We start from the raw sequence: 22,732 nt of genomic DNA, 5'->3' as shown, positions 1-22,732 counted from the left end.
ATATTGGTTTGTTTAACTGGGTTTCATCCACCTGAGTCACTAAATAAGCCTAATCCGCACCCAAACCTAAGCCTCAGCAAAACCCTAGTCCGAGTCTTTATGCAACCGGTGGTTAATGGGTGGAGATAAGACTGACCTGCAAGCATATTAAGTTGTAACTCATGTTAGGTATATTGAGGGCAGAGACATATACTGGCACATCTTTTGCTAGTCCAGATATTGAACCGAGTGGATTGTTGATAGTGTAAAGGGTATGAACATGTATGCCCTAACCGGAAACAAAGTACACTTGTCTGGGCGATTCTATAGTTTTATGGTAGCATTAACTTTATTTGTGGGTTGTCAATCTAGAAAGTGTCAGTCTGGGAAAGTGGGTATGACCTTAAACCTTGCTAGTATTAATGGTGATAATTGATTGACCTATGATGGCGGTTAATGTTTACTTTAGAGTTTTGCTTGAGGGAAAGCAAAAGATAAGTGTGGGGATGTGATGTTCGGTTTATTTGTACATATTTATTTGTGTTAACGTATTTGTTTTACTTGTTTATTTTAGGAACTTTAGTACTTCATACATGTTTATTGTGTTTCAGGTCACAGGTACTTAACGCGCTTAATTTGGACCTGTATGAGCATGGAATGAAGACCCGGGATGTCCAGCATTATTACCGAGGCAGTTAATCGAAGTTGCTGAGAAAAGAGGCCCATCGCGTAGCGTGATGGGTGTTGAAGGTGGGGCATCGCGCTACGCAATGCCCTGTAAGTTCCTGCGTTGACTTTGGTCCATCGCGTAGCGCGATGGACCAGGAGAGGAGGCCATCGCGCTACGCGATGGTCCCCAGAATCGTGAAAGTTAGAGTTTGTTTTATATTACGTTCTTGACGACCCTAAACGCCATTCCTCACCTTCCAGGCGATTTCCAGAGCAGAAGAGCAAGTCCCGATCATCCCCAATCATCTCTAAGTGTCCTACATGGCCTACCAGATCATAACCGAGGCCCGAGAGATGCCGATGCATGGCTAGTTTCTTCGAGTCATACCCGGGATGTATAGTTTGCAATCTTTCAGTTTATTTCTCATGTACTAGAACAACTAATTGTAATTGTTTTGATATTAATCTATGAGTATTGATGTTTAGTATGTTCGTACAATCAGTCGGTTTAGGTTTATTTCGATCAGAACGATTAGTTTGTCGATTGCTATAATAATTGCTCATAGGATTGTTTGACATGTTAATTGCAATAAAGCATACGTTTGCCCTTAGTTGAGTCACACTGGCAGGGACCGTTTGATAACCAGTGCCGTGTGTTAGCGAGCATGGATGCCTAAGGTTTAACCGGTTAGTCAGTCTGTAGTTAACACAAGATAGTTAATCTGTTAAGTTGCATGAGATTGCTGTTTGATTGCTTACTTGGATTCCCGGGTGTGATTTGCTTTATTTAATTGACTGAATCTTGAGTACTTGTTCGTTTCTTATACAATTAAATTGATTGCTTGTGTGATCAGCACTTTGATAGAATTCACTTCATAATGTTAGGAATCGATTTCACTGCACACTGACCACATACTCCTCGTGGTTCGACACCCTACTTACCCTAGCTAGCTTAGGTGATTAGGATCTTGATTTATTTGTTTTTTACTAGATAGCGATAGTCTAGTATTTAAAAAGGGGTTGTGAAAACTCACCTTGAAATTGAAGATAACGTTGCAATGAAAGCCAACGGCACAGTAACGAAAACAATGTAACCGAAAGTGCGTAAAAGAATCCGAAACGATTGACTTCAAAAACTATAATTAAAACAAAAACAAAATCTAACTAGCGGGAATGAAAAAGTTGTAAATATTTGGTTGATGGGATTTAAACATTATTTTAATATATATTATTCAAATTTTATGGCATTTTTATATTTTTAAGTTTTAATGGCGTTTAACGATTTACTATCATTTTAATATTATTACTAACGCTATTATGAAACTTAAAGTATTTAAAAGGCACACATTCTTATCTCGAACAATAATTGTATGAGTGGATTGAAAGTAATGAATTATACATCTAACGTTTTATCAACCATCTTTAACGGATTAAATTATTGTAATACCATTTAATTAGTAGTTTATAAGAGAACTTTAATATTTATGAAATACGAATTTTTAAGGGTAAAAGTTTTATCTTAAAATCGATTACGTTGGTGTATTATAAAGATTAACGAATGCAATAATAATATAATATTAATTATTGGGTTTAAAGTTAACGAACGGTTTTAACGAGTTTGGAAGTTGGTTTTGCATGGAAAATGGGGAAATATAATTTATTTTTAATTTATAAAACTTTTATTTGTTTTAAAATAATTTTATTTGTTTTATTGTGATTTTTAATTAATTTACTAAATATAATATAGTTTTACATAATAAGATAAAGATTAAAAACAATATATCAAAAATCATATGAGCTGAACTCGGGTCTCTCTTATGTCATACACACAGCTTAACCAGTTGGGCTACCATTCCATTTAGTTAATGTATGGAAACAAAAATATTTATATAATATATGCAGTTCATCTTCTTCATACAACCCTAGGGATTTCAATTCATTAATTCACTCCATGTTCGTTGTAATTAGGTTAGGGGTTTTATTAATCAGGTAAAAACTAATCAAAATCATATAAAGTTTATCTGTTAAGGTTCCTATTTGACGGTGAACGGGGACTCGCCGGAAGAACGAACTTTGAAGATTGATTAAGAGATATCGGGGGGTGTTTTAGGTGAAAATAAAGATTGATACAAGTTTAGATTAAGGTTTAGGTCGTATTTATAGTCCTAATTGGAGCATGTAAGGTCTAATGATTGTAAATTGATTTGGCCGAAATTCCAGCGATTATTGCGGATTCTTAATATGTTTTAAGGATGTTAAAATGCAATTATTTGGTTGATTAGCGTTTATTAACGAAGACCAATGCCATTACAACAATCAATTTGGTCAAGACGGGATTTTCGGAGGTGTTTGGGGCCTTGCCGGAACCGCTGACGCCGCCGGAAAACTCGCCGGATTTTGTACTGGAAAAACGATGTTGGGGGTGGCGGGTTGGCGGCTGGGTTGGGTTATATATTAAATATAATATTATGATTTAAAATAAGTTACATAACAGGCCCCTAAAGTCCCATAGATGCTTTAAATTATAATGTAAACTTAATTAATATAGATTTACAATTTAAACCTTGAACTTCGGATTGTTTTAATATCAAAAATTAAATATAACTTACAACTTGGATTCCGAACTTCGATGTGTTTAATAAAGTATTAAGGGTTTGTAAAACTTGGATATTTTTCCATATTATACCCGCATAGTTTGATGATCGTTTAAATCACAACTTAAATTCTCAGAGTTTCGAAAAAGAATAATAAACGAACGAACGACATCATCGAGAATATTTATTAATGAGGAATAATAGATAAAATACATCAAAATGAATTTTATGAATATATATTTACACACATATATTTATAAACAAAACCGAAAATTTAAAATGAGTCGGGTTTCCGGGTTTAAATATAACGAATGTTACAGTATTGCACAATATTACATATGTGCACTACATCGGCTTTTTCTTATTTGTTTTTTCTAGCAAAGAGTAACAAAATATAAGAAGGATGGAAGAAACAAAACTTTCAAAATATTTTTTTTATTTTTAATTAAAAATAATGCCTTATGAGTTTTTAAGTTTTCTCTCTAAAAAGGAATTTTTTTATTGATTCTTCCCATATATATATATGATCAGGATCGTGTGAGAACTTTTTAGGAATTGAGAACTATAAGAACCATTTTGGATCACATAAAAACCCAAAAAAGAAATATATCATAGAACAAAAAACACAAAAATAAAAAAAGTAAAAAAACCAAAGTTTTTATTTATCATCTCAGTTTCTAAAAAAGTACGTAAAAAAATCTCGGTTTAGCTAAATTATACATATATGTATAATATGTACATATATGTACACATATGTTTTTTTTCCTATACACATATGTATAATTTAAGGTAAATGATAATGTATATATGTGTACATTTCATAACTAGAGATTAAATGAAAGTATACATATGTGTATAGGTATAATACGAATTAAAAAGAAAAAAAATCGGTTTTTTTTATTATACATATATATGTATAATATGTGCACACATGTTTTTTCCTATACATATATGTATAATTTAAGGTAAATGATAATGTACATTACGTAACTAGAGATTAAATGAAAGTATACATATGCATATAGGTATAATACGAATTAAAAAGAAAAAAAACTTTCGGTTTTTTTAATGAAACCGGAATGAAATATAAGAATTTTGGTTTTTTTTACTTTTTTAAAATTTTTGTTTTTTTTATAATTTTTTAAATATTTTTTAGAGAGTTTTTTAGTGGTCCAAAATAGTTCTCAAAGTTCTTAATTTGCAAATGGTTCTCTTAGGAACCTTACCCTATATACATACATATATATATATAGAGAGAGAGAGAGAGAGAGAATGAAAACCCATTTGAGTTGAGAAAACCCGTGAAAATCCTATGTAACATCGTTTTTTTTTACATATGTAATATTTGTTGTTACATTTAATACAAAAAATTAAAAAATATTGTTTTGCTACTTTTTTACAATTTTTTACTAACTTTTACATGCATTTCAGAAAAGAGCAAATATTATATTTACATTTACATTTTTTATTAACTTTAATTGTGGACCACAAGATTATATATATATATATATATAGGGTTAGGTTAGAATAAAAAATCCACTTGAGTTGTGAAAACTCTAGAAACTCATTCTCAACTACATGTTTTTAATTAAAGATTAAATCTTGTGGTCCATAATTAAATTTAATAAAAAATGTTAAAGTTTTCTTACACTTTCTCTCTCCTGAAAACATATATATATAAAATACTAAAAAAATATAAAAAAAAATAGCAAAACATTTTTTTTATGTTTTCGATGTTTTATATTAAATGTTACAACATATATTACATGTTACAAAAAAAAAACGATGTTACATAGGGTTTTCACAGGTTTTCTCAACTCAAGAGTGTTTTCAAACTATACTTCTCCTATATATATATTGTGAAAACCCTATGTAACATCGTTTTTTTTTTTTGTAACATGTAATATATGTTGTAACATTTAATACAAAACATTAGGGGAAGTATAAAATGAAAACCCACTTGAGTTGTGAAACCCGTGAAAACCCTATGTAACATTGTTTTTTTTGTAACACACGTAATATATGTTGTAACATTTAATACAAAACACCAAAAACTTAAAAAAAATTGTTTTGCTATTTTTAACATTTTTTTACTAATTTTTATATATGTTTTCAGAAGAGAGAAAAAGTTATATTTATATTTACATTTTTTATTAACTTTAACTGTAGATCACAAGTTTTAAACTTTAATTAAAAACATGTGGTTGAGAATGAGTTTTAGAGTTTTCACAACTCAAGTGTGTTTTTATTTATATACACTAGGATAGAGCCTGTGTGATACAAGGGTGGTTAAAAAATAACAAAAAAGTTAAATTTAAAAATACATATGATAACATACCTTATAAATTAATAAGATATTAAAATTTTACAATTCATAAATCACTAAAACCCTCTTTGAATACAACACTGGATGCTGACTTAAATGTTTAATAATTTTATAGTATTAATTATAAGTGAATTAACAATATATCATTTATAAATCAAGAATCCAACACGGTAACTACTTAAGCGGAGTTGGTAAGCTTCTTTAATTTGAAAAGTGAGATCTTGGGTTTAAGACTTGTATCATACAATAATTTATTTTTCAAAATTTTACAAAGTGTTACTGTCATAAGAAAATGGTTGTGTTTGAAGAGAAATCGGGTCATGGGTTATAACATAACTAAACGGGTTCATGCCCTATATTGTGTTATTGTGTTTAGAATAAGAGATGATAAAATAGGGCACTGCTCACATGGCATCTATGTGGCGTCCTATGTGTAAGCTCTAAAATGATGCCATGTGAAAAAATCATCTTGCTTTAATAGTATAGTTAGAGAGGCATGGAATCAAATGAAAATTCTTTTTAAAAAGAAAACTTAAAAACTTTTAAAAAAATATTTTTAACTTTTTTTAAAAAAATACTTTTGTAAATTTCTTTTCTTCCCATTATTCTTATATGTTGACATTGTTCAAAGAAAAAATAAAAAATAAAAAAAATAAAACTCAGCAGTGTAGTACGCATTTGTAATAATGTGCAATCATATATACACGAGTGTCGTATTGCATAAAATACAACAGTATTGCACATATTTGATTATTGTATATATGAAATATAAGACAAATGCACACATCGAATACACATTAGTATGTGTGTGTAATACAACACTAATACACATGTGCACTACATCGACTTTTATTTTTTCTTTTATATATATCTTTTTTGCATATAATACACCACTACTGAACATATACAATACACAAATATTGAATATATGAAATTAAAACAATATTGAACATAAAAATACATAGTATTACACATGTGTAATACAACAGTATCACACAGTTATACGTATGCGCATTACAACGTCTTTTATTTTATTTTATTTTTTTGGTGAAGAGTAATAAAATATAAGAAGAATGGAAGAAACGAAAATTTGAAAACATCTTTTTTATTTTAATTAAAAATAATATTTTAAGAGTTTTTAAATTTTCTATCTAAGGATGAGTTTTCTTGATCATCTCCCTATATATATATATATCTTCATTTGGCATGTATAGAATGAAAACCCTTTTGAGTTAGAAACCCGTGTAAACCATATGTAACATTGTTTTTTTTTGCTTTTTACATATATAATATTTGTACGTTGTTACATTTAATATAAAATATCGGAAAAATAATAAATTGTTTCATAGTTTTTTTTATATTTTTTAACTTTTAAAAATATTTTTAGGAGAAAAAAAATGTAACTTTACTTTTACATTTTTGTATTAACTTAATTGTAAACCACAAGTTTTAAACTTTAATTAACAACATGTAAAATGAGTTTTAGAGTTTTCTCGACTCAAGTGAGTTTTATTTTATCATAGACCTATCCTAACTTATAAGATGAACAATCTACCCAAAACATTTAAATATTTCTTAAAGTCAAACAAAAATCTAATCATGTAAGAACGTTCATAGTAGGGTTGTCACTTTTACCTGAAACCCAAAACCCCACAGAGAAAACCCGTACTCAAACCCGAACTAACCCGACCAAAAAAACCTGAACCTGAACCGAAGTAATTCGGGTTGTTCTCGGGTTGATTTATAAGTTTTGGGTTAACTCGAAAAACCCAAATAAACGTTTAGTTTTGAAGTTAAATATATTTTTAGGTATAAATTTATAATAGGCTAAATTTTAGCCACTAAAGTTATCGGAATCTGGCTATAATTGACTGTTGTCATTCCAACTACTATGGATCGATTGTTTATTGTTAATTTATGTTTTCCGTTTAGTACTAATATCAACCGTAATGGAACAGCCGAATCACACCCGATTGAAGGTAATTATGGTTCAAGTTAGTTTTACTCTTCTTTTGAATTGTTTTATCATGTTATGTTGGTTTATTATTTGATTATTTGTGTTACAAGGAAAGAAGAATATGTTGTTTTAATTTTAGCATTGTTGTTTATAAAATTTTTGTGTTTTTGTGTGTGTGTGTGTTTTGTTTTCTATGATAGTTGAAACCCGATTAACCCAACCATAAAAATCTGAACCTGAAAAACCTATGTGAGATCTTAATTGGGTTTCAGGTCAAGATTTAAACTTTGAAACCTGAAAAACCCAACCTAAAAACCCCAAAGCCCGAAAAACAAACCCGAAGAACACCCCTAGTTCATAGCATTGATATAAACGTAGAGCATAAACATCTCCAAAAAACACATGCTAGTTTGACTTGAAGAAATGTTTAATTGTTTTTTCTACTAGATTTTTTGTTCATGAATTTTTTTGAAAGTTTTGAGTTTTAAGATTTAAATGTCCCGTAATTATATTTATAAGAAGTGCAACATGTCATCTTCGTAATCTTTTTAGGCCAATTTAACAAAACACCATTTTTTAAGAATCCACCCTAATCAGTTAATTATTGGCTAATAGTTAGAACCAAAATTTTGGTTAAAGTCTATTGAAGTGAACCGAAAAGATCGTGCACTAGCTACAAAAACGTGAAACAATTGTCTCTCACGTCATCAATCTAATTCTGATTTCTTATCTTTTATCACGATGTATTTCGGTACGACACGAATGTTGCACCTAAATATTGGCAAATGGTGGGCAACCCTCTCTATCAAATGTTACTTGCGTGTTTAATGCAATTTCTTGTACGTAATGCTATATCATATTTTTGAATAAAAAGATACATTATTTTTGTATTAATATATTATTCATGTACATTATTTTTTTCAGTTTAAATCAAGCTTTCAACGAAGCATTTCGGTGGATATTGTTAACTTCACTGGTGTTCACCTCTTTTCTCTTTCTCAACTTGGTTATATTTTTTATTAGTATTAGTAAAAGAGGATACGATTGATTCGAGTAACAATTTCAACTTTTTTGCTCAAAAGTATTGAATTATTGTAAGAATATATTAGTTTATTCTATAATCGAATTTTTTTTTAGTTTTGTAGTAGAAATACATAAATATGAAAATGTAACGTGTTTTGAGCTTGTGCATATAAACTTATAAAACTAGTTAAATTAAAATAATCCGAATGCATATTACTTTGTAACAGAATTTCCGTCAACAGCAGATATAATATGTCGTAAATTTGAAGTTTTAGAAAGTTGATGGACCACTTTACATTTATAAATCGGTCCAAAATTATGCGTAAATACCAATTTAAAGAACCAAGAAAACAAGGATATATCTAATATACATTATCATCGCATTTTTACACCATTCTTCGTGAAGGCACCATTCATACCATACTGGTATAATGACACCCTTCAAACCACCATGGTAGGGGCGTCATGATGGCAAGTGCCATCGTCCTAAGTATGTCTCTTCCTCGTTAACTTGAAGTTTGATGAATTAATTGTGTAAAACAATGAAAAAAATCCACCTCACCTCACTTTACAACATTTTTCTTTTAACTATTACATATTTTAATTATTATTTTAATGGGGTAGTAGTTAACCTACAATCCTTAAATTAACGATATGACTAGTTACTCTCTCTCGCTTCTTACATAATAGTGATGTGACAAGTAACTTTTGCTGGTTATTTCTCAAGATATAGCCTATAAAGTTTATTCTTACAACAATTCAATAAAAGATCATCTATTTCAGTTATGTGAATTGTGAAATCTGTTTACAATTACACAACATGTGTTACATATACGCACGATAAAGAAAACTTAGTGTTTATTTTACCAAGTTTGACTAGTAAAAAAAGTCCCCATAGTTATTTGTGGTACAAAGCAATAAAGTTCTTTGAAGGCTGTTCACCATACTTCATTGTAAACATGTATGCAATCTCTCTACCTCTCATGCTTCTCATCCCCATCTTTCTCTTCATCTTCTTCCATTTCAAACGTCCCAAATACACCACTCCGCTCGGCTTCACCACCTACCCATTAGTCGGAGGGATACCAGAGTTTCTCCAAAATCGCCATCGTTTCCTCGACTGGACAACTGAGGTCCTCATCCGAAGTCCCACCAACACATCCATCTTAGACCGTCCCGGAAGAATCAAAGGCTTCGTTACAGCAAACCCCGCAAACGTGGAACATATGATCAAAACCAACTTCGACAATTACCCGAAAGGAACCCGCTTCATTTCTATCCTTGAAGAATTCCTTGGCCGCGGTATCTTTAATGCTGAAGGCGAATCATGGCGCGCACAACGTAAAATCGCTAGTTATGAGTTTAACACGCGATCCCTCCGGAACTTTGTGATGGAAACGGCTGCGGTCGAGTTGCATGACCGGTTTGTACCGATTCTTGAAAAGGCTGAGGAGTTTGGTAGGGTTTTGGATCTTCAAGATGTTCTTGAGAGGTACACTTTTAATAATATATGTAAGGTGGCGTTCAATTTTGACCCTGGTTGTCTCTCCGGGGATGGGACTTCTGGTAGTGAGTGCTTTTGTAGAAGCAACCACGTTAATTACTCAGAGATTTCTTTCCCTATACCCAGGTACGTACAACTACGCTACTAGAAAGCCAAAACTTATTTCGTTGTAGCAACAAGTTTGCGACAAAACACATTGGTCCTGATGATTTCTTTTGAAAATAACCTGAGTAGCTATTTTGAATGTGATAACTAACAAAATAATCTCAGACTTTTAAAATCATCAGGACACGATAAATCAAAACACATTTTAATTTGCCATAAAAGATAGGTTCATTGTGGCGACGTAAACTCAACATTAGCGCAACAGATTTTCACTTCGAGTCAATTTATTAATTAAAGAAAAGAAAAGCAAATAATACGGAGTATTTGAGTTAGCAAAACACATGACGAAAATTTTGTCCAAGTTAATGGTCGAATTAGCTATTTTAATTATTTTCATTTTTTTTAGAGTTGCTATGCATTTGCAACACAAAAGGTGCTACGCATTAGTGACAAATTTTTCTTAGCATTTGCAGGCATTTAGGGTCAACATTAAGAGAATGTCCATTTAACTAACATCTTTTCAAAAAGTTCATGCTTGATCATGTCTACCCGGTGACTCTAATCATTAACTCGACGGGATTTTTAGCCTACCATATTCTGCCACATGTCTTAAAATCATCGGTCCAATGAGATTATTTTGGATTCCAACAATAATATATATTGGCTTTCAACGAGATGATACATCGGCTTCCAGCGAGATTATTTTAGCTTTTGACAAGTTTATTTTCGTACAAGTGGCAAAATCTGGTTAGTTAAAAATTAACGAATCAACAACTAGGTTTTATAATGGACATTTTGGAAAGAGTACTTGGTTAATGTCATTATCCCTTTGTTTTTTCTAGACTTATTTCAGTTTTCACAGGTACACACAACATTAAGAAACTGTTGAGATGTAGTTCGGAATTAAAGCTGGAAAAGGCCGTGGCCAATGTTCATAAATACGCCGACGATATTATAAAGAAAAGAATGAAGGAAAGTAATGGAAGAAATGAAGAGGATTTGTTATCTCGGTTCATGGAAAACTCGGAATACTCACCCGAGTTTCTCCGGGACATTGTCATAAGTTTCATATTAGCCGGTCGAGACACGACTTCGGCCGCCCTCTCATGGTTCTTCTGGCTTTTGTCTTCCCGTCCAAAAGTTGTGCAAAAAATACTCGACGAGCTAAAAACAATACGTGGCAACTCGGGTAAAAGCTTTTCTGATTATTATTGTTTCGATGACCTGCGCCACATGCACTACCTGCATGCGGCGCTGTCTGAAAGTTTACGTTTATACCCTCCTGTGCCAATGGAAACGAAAGATTGTTTGAAAGACGACATCATGCCCGATGGGACGCTTATTGGTAAAGGGTGGTTTGTTTCGTATAATGCATACGCGATGGCAAGAATCGAGAGTGTTTGGGGGAAGGATTGCTGCGAGTTTAGACCCGAGCGGTGGTTGGAGGAAGACAACGAAGGAAATGTTGTGTATAGACCCAAAAACCAATTTAAATTCCCAGTGTTTCATGGCGGACCGAGAATTTGTTTAGGGAAAGAGATGGCTTATACGCAAATGAAGCTCATGGCAGCGACAATTGTTGAGAAGTTTCGAGTAACGGTGGTGGGAGTGGCGGCGAAGAAACAACCGGAGCATGTATTGGCATTGACAATTAGGATGAAAGATGGGTTGAAGGTGAGGATCAGGAAAAGATAAATTAAAGGCTGATAAATGTTTTGTTTTCTAATGATATGTTTCTTATATTTGATATTAACACATTATGGTAATAGTTTATACACATATATATTAAACAAATAAATAATTGTTAAGTGTAGGATTGTTATCGCACTACAAATAAAAAGCCATTTAATGGCACACAAAATTTGTCACAAGAAACCAAATAAGTGCCACAAAAGAACCTTGTTGGAACGAGTGACACACAAAATAAGTGCCACTAGAAACGCTACCACTAAAGCCTTTTAGTGGCACTTTTCTCGTCTGTCACTACAAACTTTTGGACTTTTAGTGACACTTTTTTTATACCATTTAAAAAATTCAGACTTTTATTATAAAGTGGCAATTTTTTCATTCGCTACTACAGACCTTTTGACTTTTTAGTGGCATTTTCACTACAAACCTTTGGGCCTTTAGTGGCACTCTTATCGTCTGCCACTACAAACTAGGCATGTTCAAAACGGTTTGGGACTAGGAACCGGAACCGGTTCCTATATTTAAAACCCCCTTTTAAACCGGTTCCAGGCTCGAACCGGTTAGGGAACCGAACCGGTTCTCCCACCCTCGGACCCCTAACCTATCTAACCGGTTCTTACCGGTTCCTAACCCGGTTCCTGTACCGTAACCGGTTCCAACCGGTTACAGTGTAAAAAATTTTTTTTTTTTTTCGTTTTTCGTTTGCGATTTGGATTCTAAACTACGATTCGTATTTGTATAACATGAAAAATAAAAAAACAATTAACATAAAAATAAACAATTAACTGATGAAGAAAAGACAACTACTGAAGATGTTTGCCACTGAAGACAACTACTGAAGGTTGCCACTGAAGACAACTACTGAAGGTTGCCACTGATGACAAGTTGACAACTACTGAAGGTAGCCACTGATGACAACTACTGAAGGTTGCCACTGATCACAACTACTGAAGACTGCCACTGATGAGGAATACTCATCAGTGGGAACAGTCATCAGTTGAATCAGTGGGAAAGCTGCCACTGATGACAACTACTGAAGGTTGCCACTGATGAGGAATACTCATCAGTGGGAACATTCATCAGTTGCGACTTCTTCCTCGGAATTACTTGTAGAAATGCTTTCTTGTTCGTCGTGCACTCGAACATCAAGTGGTGTTTCATCTTCGAGAGTGGTTACGTGTTGAATACGATCGATTGAGTCCATGTGATCCTTTAAGCAAATGCACATCTCCACCGACTCCGAATTTAGTCTTGTTCTTCTCACCGATATTACCCTGCCACTAAGAGAAAAAGCGGATTCCGAAGCTACCGTAGAAGCTTGGACGGTTAGTAAATCACGGGCCATGGTGGCAAGAATCGGAAACTCGGTTTCCTTTACCTTCCACCAAGCCAAAACATCAAAAGTGCCATATTCCTCTTCGGATAAACCGGTAGAGTAATCATTTGCACTATACCTTCCTAGTTCGCTTGAAGGGGTGTTACCCCTTTGTTTTTTAGCCGTTACGTTGCGAACGGTGTTCATAAGGCTAATCATGGGATCTTGTACTCTAGTAGCACTTGAACTTGATGAAGACCCCCCCCCCCCGGCATAGGCATGTGTATGTTTGACCCATATTTATTTAAATAAAAGTCATACATAAATTTAAAATTCAAGTTAAAATCATTTTTTGCCTTTGTTGAAAAGTTTGGGTCAACTTCATGCATATCTAAGGCTGAAAAAATTTTGTCTATCACACATTCAACCCCCGTAACATTTAACATTGGGTTTAAAGCGGCGGCGCAAGTAAAAACCGGTGGCAATTCAAGAAAGTATTTTTTTAATTTAAACTTCATTGGTAATATGATGTTTGAAAACATTGGACTTTTATTTTCAAATTTTTTAAGATTGTTAACGATTAAAAATAACTCCGAAAGAACCAAGGGACTTGTCGGATAATACGTTCCCGATAGTTTCGTAGTTGATGTTTTAAAAACTTCAAGAAAAGTCGATAAGTCATTGATAATTTCCCATTTCTCATTTGAAAAGGGGATTGCCAAATCATTCTCGGCAAGACTGGAATGAAACATTTGTAAAGTTTCTCTTTGTTTCAAAGCACTTTGAAACATTATGCAAGTGGAATTCCATCGATGAGGTACATCCCAATTAGCTCCCAAAGCTTTTCTTCCCATATCTTTCAAAATTTTCTATATTCCATTTGTCTTGTTTTACTTTTCTTAAAAACTTCATGTATCATTAGTCTAAAATCGTTTATAACCGATGTAACCTCATTCGAAGCAAGTCTGTCTTGCACGATTAAATTAATGATATGTGCAACACACCTTGAGTGAAAAAATACACCATTGCAAATCGGCGTATATTTTAATTTTAATTTATCAACCGCCGATGTATTATTCGACGCGTTATCAAATGCCATTGAAAATATTTTATTTTCTAGTTCGTAAGTTTTTATAGCATAATCTAAAATTTCAAACAAATTATCTCCCGTATGTGGATACTCAAAGAGTTCGAAAGCAATGGTGCGTTTCATCACGGGTCTACCCAATTAGCGGTGACACAAAGATAAGATTCGGGTAGACCATGTGGAGCCGACCAAACATCACTAGTTAAGTTTATTCCCGTATTTATATTTTCAAAATATGCAATTAGTACCTCTTTGGCCTTCTTCCACAATTTTAAACAATAACGTTTAAGAGTATGACGACTTACGTGAGTGTATTGTGGTTGAAGCGTATCTCGAATCATGGCGGTTAAGCGAGGGTTGTCGAAGTGGCTAAACGGCAAAGCTTCTTGAATCACAAACTTCGCCATATGATCTTGAACTCGATCAATTTGGTATGTAAATATTCCGCCTTCACTATCCATTTGCGTTTGTTGCGAATCGACGTTCTTTTTCAACGCCTTGCAATACGGTTTTTCGATGTGTTTCTTAAAATTTGAATTCGAGAGTGGGTTTAAATAAATCCCACAAAACTTGCACCGAGCCTTCAATGAATGGTCACTCAATTCAACCAAATCCCAATTGCACCAAATCTCTTGATTACGATTATGAGGTACAATACGAACGAAACTTGGTTCGGCGTTGGAACCTTGACCAACCGATGATTGTGAGGCAGCCATAACAACAAATATGAATATAGAAGAAGAGAAAACAAGAGATTAGAGAACTCAAAACGTTGTAATAGCGTTTTTTTGTATTTTGTTGCGTTCGGGTTTGCGTTTTGAGTGTTGTGATGAACCCATGACACCAAATACCTATTTATACTAGTAGTGGGATGCTTGGGGGAGCCAAAAAACGGCTATTTTTGACCCCAACGGTCAAAAAACGGCCAAAAAAAACGATTTCCAACGGCTATATTCGATCCAACGGCTAGAACCGGTTAGGAACCGGTTCCGGATGGTTCGGTTACAGAACCGGTTTCGGTTCCTACCCGCCCCCACTCAGAAATGCAAGAACCGGTCACGGATCATTGGGTTGAATCAGATAGGGTCCGGTTCCTACAAAAAACGGGTAGGAACCGGTTCGGGTCCAGTTCGGGTCCAGGAACCGGTTTCGTTGAACATCTCTACTACAAACCATTGGAATTTTTGTGACACCTTTTTCACATGCCACTACAAACTTTTGACTTTTAGTGGCACTTTTTGTGCTGCCACCCCAAACTTTTTTTGTGGCATTCTTTTTGTGCTACCACTACAGACATTTGGGCTTAGTGACACTTTTGTCGACTGCCACAACATTTTTTGAATATAAAAATCAGATTATCTTCACAACTAAAAGTTCGATTGCATTCCAAACACAAATAAAATATCTAATAACTCTCAAATCAAGACAATATCAACCGTATAAAAAGGAAAAGTAACAAATATTAGAATAAAAACTAAAAATGTCACCATGCTCATTAACCTCTTTCACCATAGTTAATCTTCATTTGAGGTACCCAATAAGAAAAATATAGACATTTCAATAACTTGTGTATCCGGCTTAATTAGTAACCTAAAAACCGATAATAACCTATTGACATCAACCATATCAACACAAGCCTTGTTAAGGGTGGTATGACACTCCATATTATAATATACATATAACTGCATGAGTTGAGGATATAAAAAGAGAGCATTGGGTTTCTTCTGTGATATACCAAAATAAAGGGTGATGAGAAACAACAAGAAATAAACCAATGACATTAAGGAAAAGGATGGTGATCTTTCTCGTAAGTACAAGACACAAAAAGGAGGGTATAAGCTTCTTGTTTTCTTTGGTCATTGACTCATTGTTAGTTTATTTTTGCTTCAAGTTGCCGAAATCATGGCTGTATTTTGATTTTATAATGACAAATATGAGAAGATAAGCACTTGAAAGATTATACAAAAGGATCCCTAAAAGTTAAGAGTTTTACTCGACATCTTATAGTGTTTTTTCTGTTCATTATACTTGCGTATTTTTATACTTGGATGAAACTAATGAAAAGTTTCATATTAATATCTTGACTGCTTATTTGGAGTTGCTAGCACCATTTGAAAGGAAAATGCTCAGTATGGATACTTATAGATGGAAGCTCCCGGTTCTTTCATCCATGGCATGAACTCATTCTACCACTACGCTATAAAGGTTGTAATTTCTAAAACCATCTATGGTTGAGAGTGATTTCTTATGTTAGTTGCAAATGGATCCTGATGGGATATTAGAAAATGTTTTAAATCGTTGTATACGTTCTCTCTTCCGTTGACTAAATTTTTGAAAAAGCGTATACAAATCCCAATAGTGGTATTAAAGCCACTTTTGCAAGTCTTAAGAGATCTCTGTTAAAATTTGACAAATCGGTGTTGTTATTTTATACTTTTTTTTTACAAGTCTTAATATATTTTTCTCAATAGTGGTATTAAAGCCACTTTTGCAAGTCTTAATATATTTTTCTCATTCATTTAGTATAGTTTATATTACATCGAAACAGAATGCAAGCGGGCAACAAGCTGCGCTGCTACCCCTTTTTGAATTGGAAAACCCAATGTTTTAAAAACTACATTTACTTATTTTAGAGTCATAACATTACTATGCATGACCCGCTGAACACAGGTAAATAACTCCACAGCTTCATACACGAGGAAACCAAAAGTGTCAAAAGCAAAAGGAATTAATACATGTTGGTTGTCAAGACCCGTCTTCTCGTGTTTTGCCACCTTGCCTGAAGCAGCTTGACCGACTGTGAAACCACTACTCCCTAAGCCCACCAAAGGAGAAACCCTGTTAAATCCACACACACGTTTTTTCCTCATATCCATTCAAACACCAAAATGTCAGCCGGTCAAAGAGATGATCTTCCCTCCGAAGTATCAGTCAGGAAATTCACAGGTGCTTCTTTCTTAACAGAAATTCCAGTCCGCCTGAATATATCAAAGAGCACATCGCTAACCAGATCGTGTCGGTACTTGAACCCCGGGAGCTCTTTACCACCGCGTGCTCCCCGTATGAGTCTAAACATGCCTTACGACAAATATGACATATCTCAAATATGTTGCTGACGAGAATCGAACTCACTACCTTGCTTTTATGATGTTTATTGCTTACCAACTCAAATAGAATTTCTTTTAAATAAGTAAAATGTATACTTTTACGACTTTATTATTTATATATACTGATATATTATCACCATACACTTGAATGTTTGGTGATAACTAGTTGCTAAATGTCAAGATGATATTATGTTTATGTTAGTGTTAGTTTTGCATACTAAGCCGTAAGACCTGTGTTGTGATGTGTGGTTGGAATTCGATTTGGTTGTTATTTATTATTTCCTAAATGGTATGTAATAGTAAATAAGTCTTTATAATTAGTTTTATTATATATCTTGTGTGGTAGAAATAGTTTTTTACATGCTAGATAATGGTTTTATAAAGCGTCATGACGCTATTAATGAGTTTGGTTAAAATGGTGATTTTGAAGAAGACTTGAGTCTATACAAATAAAAAAGTTCATTAAAATGAAAAATTTAAAATAAACTCGAATCAACACATATGAACAAGTTAAGAAAATGGTGATTTTAAAGAACTTGTAATGTGTAAAAATTATTATTTCTATAAATAATATAAAATTGAGATCTTGGAACAATTAATTTTAGAGTTTCAAATTTTGTTCCAAACTCAATAGATGAGAAATTATTAATAGGCTTATTATATCTAAAATTAGTTTTATTCAAGTACGCCTCGAATCCACATAGATAATATGAGATATTAAAATTGGCCGCGTTATCAAATATTAAAATTAAGATGATAGTAAAATATTGAAACCGGTTAGTAAAGTATAGTTTTACTGAAATGTGATAATAGTTATTGCATGAAAGTCTCACTACATTGTTTTAAATGTTTTATTAAAATATGATTTATAAATAAAAAAGTTTGTTGCCCGCTTGCCTTCTGTTTCGATGTAATCCAATAAACAATCAATAAATTTATTTAAAATGTATAAATAAAAAAGTTTGATAGTTTTATGTACAAAAAAAAGTTTATAAAACAAAACTCATATATACTTTAATATATATATATATAGTGGTGAGTTATTTTACGATAATATCTTATCGTACATTACGTACACGACCTTCTAGAGCGTTGGATTAAAAAACATGCGGTGGAAGTTTCGTAGATAACCCAAACTAGTTCCTGACCAAATTCGTTGATTACAAATTCATTCTGATCCAAATTCTGAACTCATCGCTCTATCTCATCTAATTTCTAAACCCTAATCAGAGCTTAAAGTATGAAATATCTACAGTCAAAAACCAAAATCAAATAAAACGTCGTTGAACATCAAGAATCTTCAAAATTGATCAACAAATGATGATTTAAGCAATCAAATTGATGTATAGAAGGATTTAGATTCATCAATCGATTATGAAATTGAAGAATAATATACTTAATTGAGCTTTGATTACGGTTTAAAATATCACGTTTAAACGTTCTAAACAAAACTGAAGACACTAAAACGTTCTGACCAAAAACAAACACATTTAAACGTTCTGACAAAAAATGAGCACCTTTAAACGTTCAAGTTAAACGCTCTGACAAAAAACGAACACCTTTAAACGTTCTAACAAAAAACAAACACCTTTAAACGTTCAAGTTAAACGTTCTGACTAAAAACAAAAGTTCAGAACAACAAAAGTTTAGAAGTTCTGTTTAGAAGTTTAGAACCCTAATCAGAGCTCATATATGAAATTAAACGTTCTAGACAAACCTTTAAACGTTCAAAACCTCTGATATGAAATTAAACTATCTGTAACATGAAATTCAACGCTAAAATCACTTTATATAATCTCGTAATCATCAAGAAATCATCAATCGACCATCAATTTTATCATATGAACAAATCTGAAACGTATAAAGTTCTGCAAATGGGTGTCTACAAATGGTGTATTTCAGTTCAATTCAATTGAAGTGGTGATAGTTAGGGATGAGCTCGGTACCGGTACCGAAAATCCCGATCTCGAAAATCGTAAAATTTTGGTACCGGCACCGGTACCAAAATGTTCGGTTTGGTACCGGTACGGTATCGGTACCGGTATATAAGGTAAAATTCGGGAAATACCGGTACCGTACCGTACCGGTCCCAAAAACTGAAATCCTTGGTACCGATTCGGTACCAACGGTACCAAATCAGTACCGATTTCGGTACCGGTACCAATCGGTACCATACCAATTTTTGCTCATCCCTGGTGATGGTGAAGGAGGTGTGATGAATTGAGGAAGAGGGACGAGCAGATGAGTGTAATTGTGATTTTGAGTTTCTGAAAATTAACGGTTCGAAGTGTCGCGTACGTAATGCACGATAAAGGATTATTGTATTGGATCCTTTATATATATATATATATATATAGAGTGAGGTTATACTGGAGCGCTTGATTTGATGATCCAATGGTTGTGGTTCAGTGTTATGTTTTTCCATAGTGTGTTATATTTTTATACTTTTTTTACAACTCTCTAAGGGTATAATCGTCTTGTGTATTATATTATAAATGAAAACATTATCAATCTATAATTATCATACTTTAATCCAAATTTAAAACACAACACCAAGAACATCATAGACTATATTACATCATGTTTTATATCAAATTTTAATCAAAATTTAAAAGCAACATTAAAATTTAATCCAAATTTAAAACACACCACCAAGAACATGAAGAACTACACTACCATCTTAAGTATTATAAACTAAAACACATTCCCAACAAAAAAAAAACACAAAATTACAAAAATCGACTTCGTCACCAATTCCGATCTCATCACGTCCATAGATGCCACTCTGATGCGCTCTTTGCCGTATCGTACACCAACCATACCTCATACAAAAACCCGATATAGTTAAGTAATCAACAAACCTAATTGATAACAAATCGTTATTTCAATTCGAAATTCAAACATATGATAATTAATAGATCGGTATAACACAACAATTGCGTGTGGATATGTGTTAAAATTAGGGATCTAGAAGAAGATGAGGGTGGCAGCGGCATCGAGGAAGCCAAAAATGGAGTAGTTTCGTTGCATAAAAAGGTTGAAGAGGAGATCGCTGGAGAAGGTTGAAGACGAGATGATTGTTTGATGTTTTCAAGTGAAAGAGAAAATTGATTGGATTTACACTCTGTTCCAGAGTTATATTTAAAGAGAGAGAAGAAAAGAAAAGAAAGTATGAGAAAAAGGAAAGGAAAAGATGTGATTTTATTTGGTGTTCCCTAGTTTAATGAATGGAAAGGAAAATTTACATTTTATGTGTTCCCTAGTTGGGAAGAAAAGAAAGAAAAGTTACAATTTCACCATTATACCCTTAGGTTACTTCCAAGTATTCATTACTCGTTTCTCTAAACCATCTCTACGTTTGTGGTCTCAAACGAGCCTTAATATTTTACCACGCTAAAACCCCATGCTTCCTTCCTTCAACAATTAAATTTAGCTAGGTTATTATCCTCGTGTTGCCGTGCGCGAGCCTAGTGTTAGTCTATATCTTCTAATATGTTGATATGGTCTTACCTGCAAACCGTAGTAAAAAAAATTGTATTAAGCAATTAATTAAATTAAAAAAATCTTGCATATTAATCAAAACCAACTTGGTCTCCATATTTATCTTTGGCATAGTACATCTTTTTTACAAATAAGCAATCAATTAATGGAGCAGATAAGAACCTAATGCACTAACAGGTAACAGAACCAAGACCAAAGTGGTAAATGAGCATGATATTAACCCAAGACCAGAGGGAAATATGGCAAAATACAGAAGGACAATGTGGATATTTGCAACATATAATGATGGTCTATCATGTGCATGAATAAACAAGCAGCCAAGTAGGAATAAGGATTTCATATTATCAACTCAACCAATATTGAGCATTGACAGCATAAGTACATTAAGAAGCCAAGCATTCGATTTAATTTTATTTGATTATACTGTTAGTGTTATATACTTAACATTGAATTCAAGTTCTTACAAAATTAAAAGGACTTAAACAAAGAACATAGCATGCCATTTCGTCAACTACTACATGCTTATTGTTGTCTTATTTGACAACTACTTCTAGATATGGTGCATACCATTGCTGTCATTTATCTCAAAGTTCTTGAATGCAACGGGCTAACACTTGCGAAATCATTCTAAAAAGAAACAAATCCAAGTCCGCATATTGATACCCATAAGCAGTTTCTTTGAAATGCTACACACATCAAAAACACAAATTGATTTAACTAGCATGCTTGTTTTAAGTTAAAATCAATTTTTAAATTAATGAAACACATAAGTAACATAAATCCAATGCAAAAGTATACAGTGTAACTGTCAAACGTGTCATTCAAACCTTTAGGCTTTGATCACCAGTAAACCGTATGAGCATGATACTCCATAGCATTATTGACTTATCCTTGCCTGGCACAATCAAAGCAACAAAATAAATATATTATTAATTCAATAATGCATTTCTTTTTGCAAATTGAAAATTGGAATTGATCCAATAATTTTTCAGAAAATTGCACTTGTAATCATTCTGATTTATGTATGCCCCAAATTAAATAATGTACAGTAAAACGTTCTTTTTGAAATTAGGGTTATGCATCGTTTCAAAACATTTTAAATTGAACTGAAGTATAATTGAATGGAATTGAAATCGAACACTAAGACACAACAGATGCCGGTGTGATTTTGATCTAGGTCTGCGTATTCAATGTTTTAGTTTTATCTTGTACTTTAAAGAAAGACGTTACCAGTGGAGGCGATGGAATTGCAGGTTCAACAATGGAAGGTGGGCTGATTCATTGAAGACATGGCGGGCTGTGTGAGAGATAATAATCTAGTCTTCTTGTTCTTGTTAATGAGGGTAAAAGTGGAATGAAAATATCAACGTGATGTTTATCTCTTCTTTCTTTCCAAATCTTTCCATTCAAACCTTTTCTTTTCCTTCATTTAGTGAATCTTTGGAACACAGTGTTAGGAATTTTTTTTATTCTTATATCAATATAATGCTGTGCAGAGTGTATATGCCAGCGTGCAATGGATATGAATTAGCATTTTTTTGGTGTTTTTTTATTATTTAAAAAATGATTCATATGCTTGTCTTGCCGATCAAGATCTTATAATTAACTTAACAAATTAATTCCTAGAGTAATGCAAACAATGTGGACAAAATTACCCTTACCTGTTATACTTAATCCAATAGGTTCAGATCATTTCCTACCCTTCTTACAAAAATTTGCCTTTTTATCCTAACCTTCTGATATGGGATAAACTATACATATTATTATATAGATATTTCTTACACTATTAAATATTTTGAGCTAAGTTTTTATTTAACATTACTCATAGTTGGCTCATATATAGATTTCAAAGATTTAAAAATTAATGAGCTAAACA

The 22,732-nt window shown here is 32.9% G+C and overlaps 1 pseudogene across 1 annotated transcript; it reads left to right on the top strand.

Annotated features, from left to right (window-relative positions):
* The first annotated feature begins 9,395 nt into the window (after window positions 1-9,395).
* On the top strand, window positions 9,396-11,852 carry LOC143542131 (cytochrome P450 CYP94D108-like; annotated as a pseudogene). The gene is made up of 2 exons (XR_013136856.1): window positions 9,396-10,178; window positions 11,020-11,852. The product of XR_013136856.1 is annotated as a cytochrome P450 CYP94D108-like (transcript).
* The last annotated feature ends 10,880 nt before the right edge of the window (window positions 11,853-22,732 follow it).

This window comes from Bidens hawaiensis, unplaced genomic scaffold, assembly GCF_021521415.1.
Source record: "Bidens hawaiensis isolate Kalapana, Puna unplaced genomic scaffold, B.hawaiensis_p1.1 tig00012785_1, whole genome shotgun sequence".
Taxonomy (NCBI): domain Eukaryota; kingdom Viridiplantae; phylum Streptophyta; class Magnoliopsida; order Asterales; family Asteraceae; genus Bidens; species Bidens hawaiensis.
The sequence above is the reverse complement of the archived record's forward strand: the minus strand, read 5'-3'. Positions and strand labels throughout refer to the sequence as shown.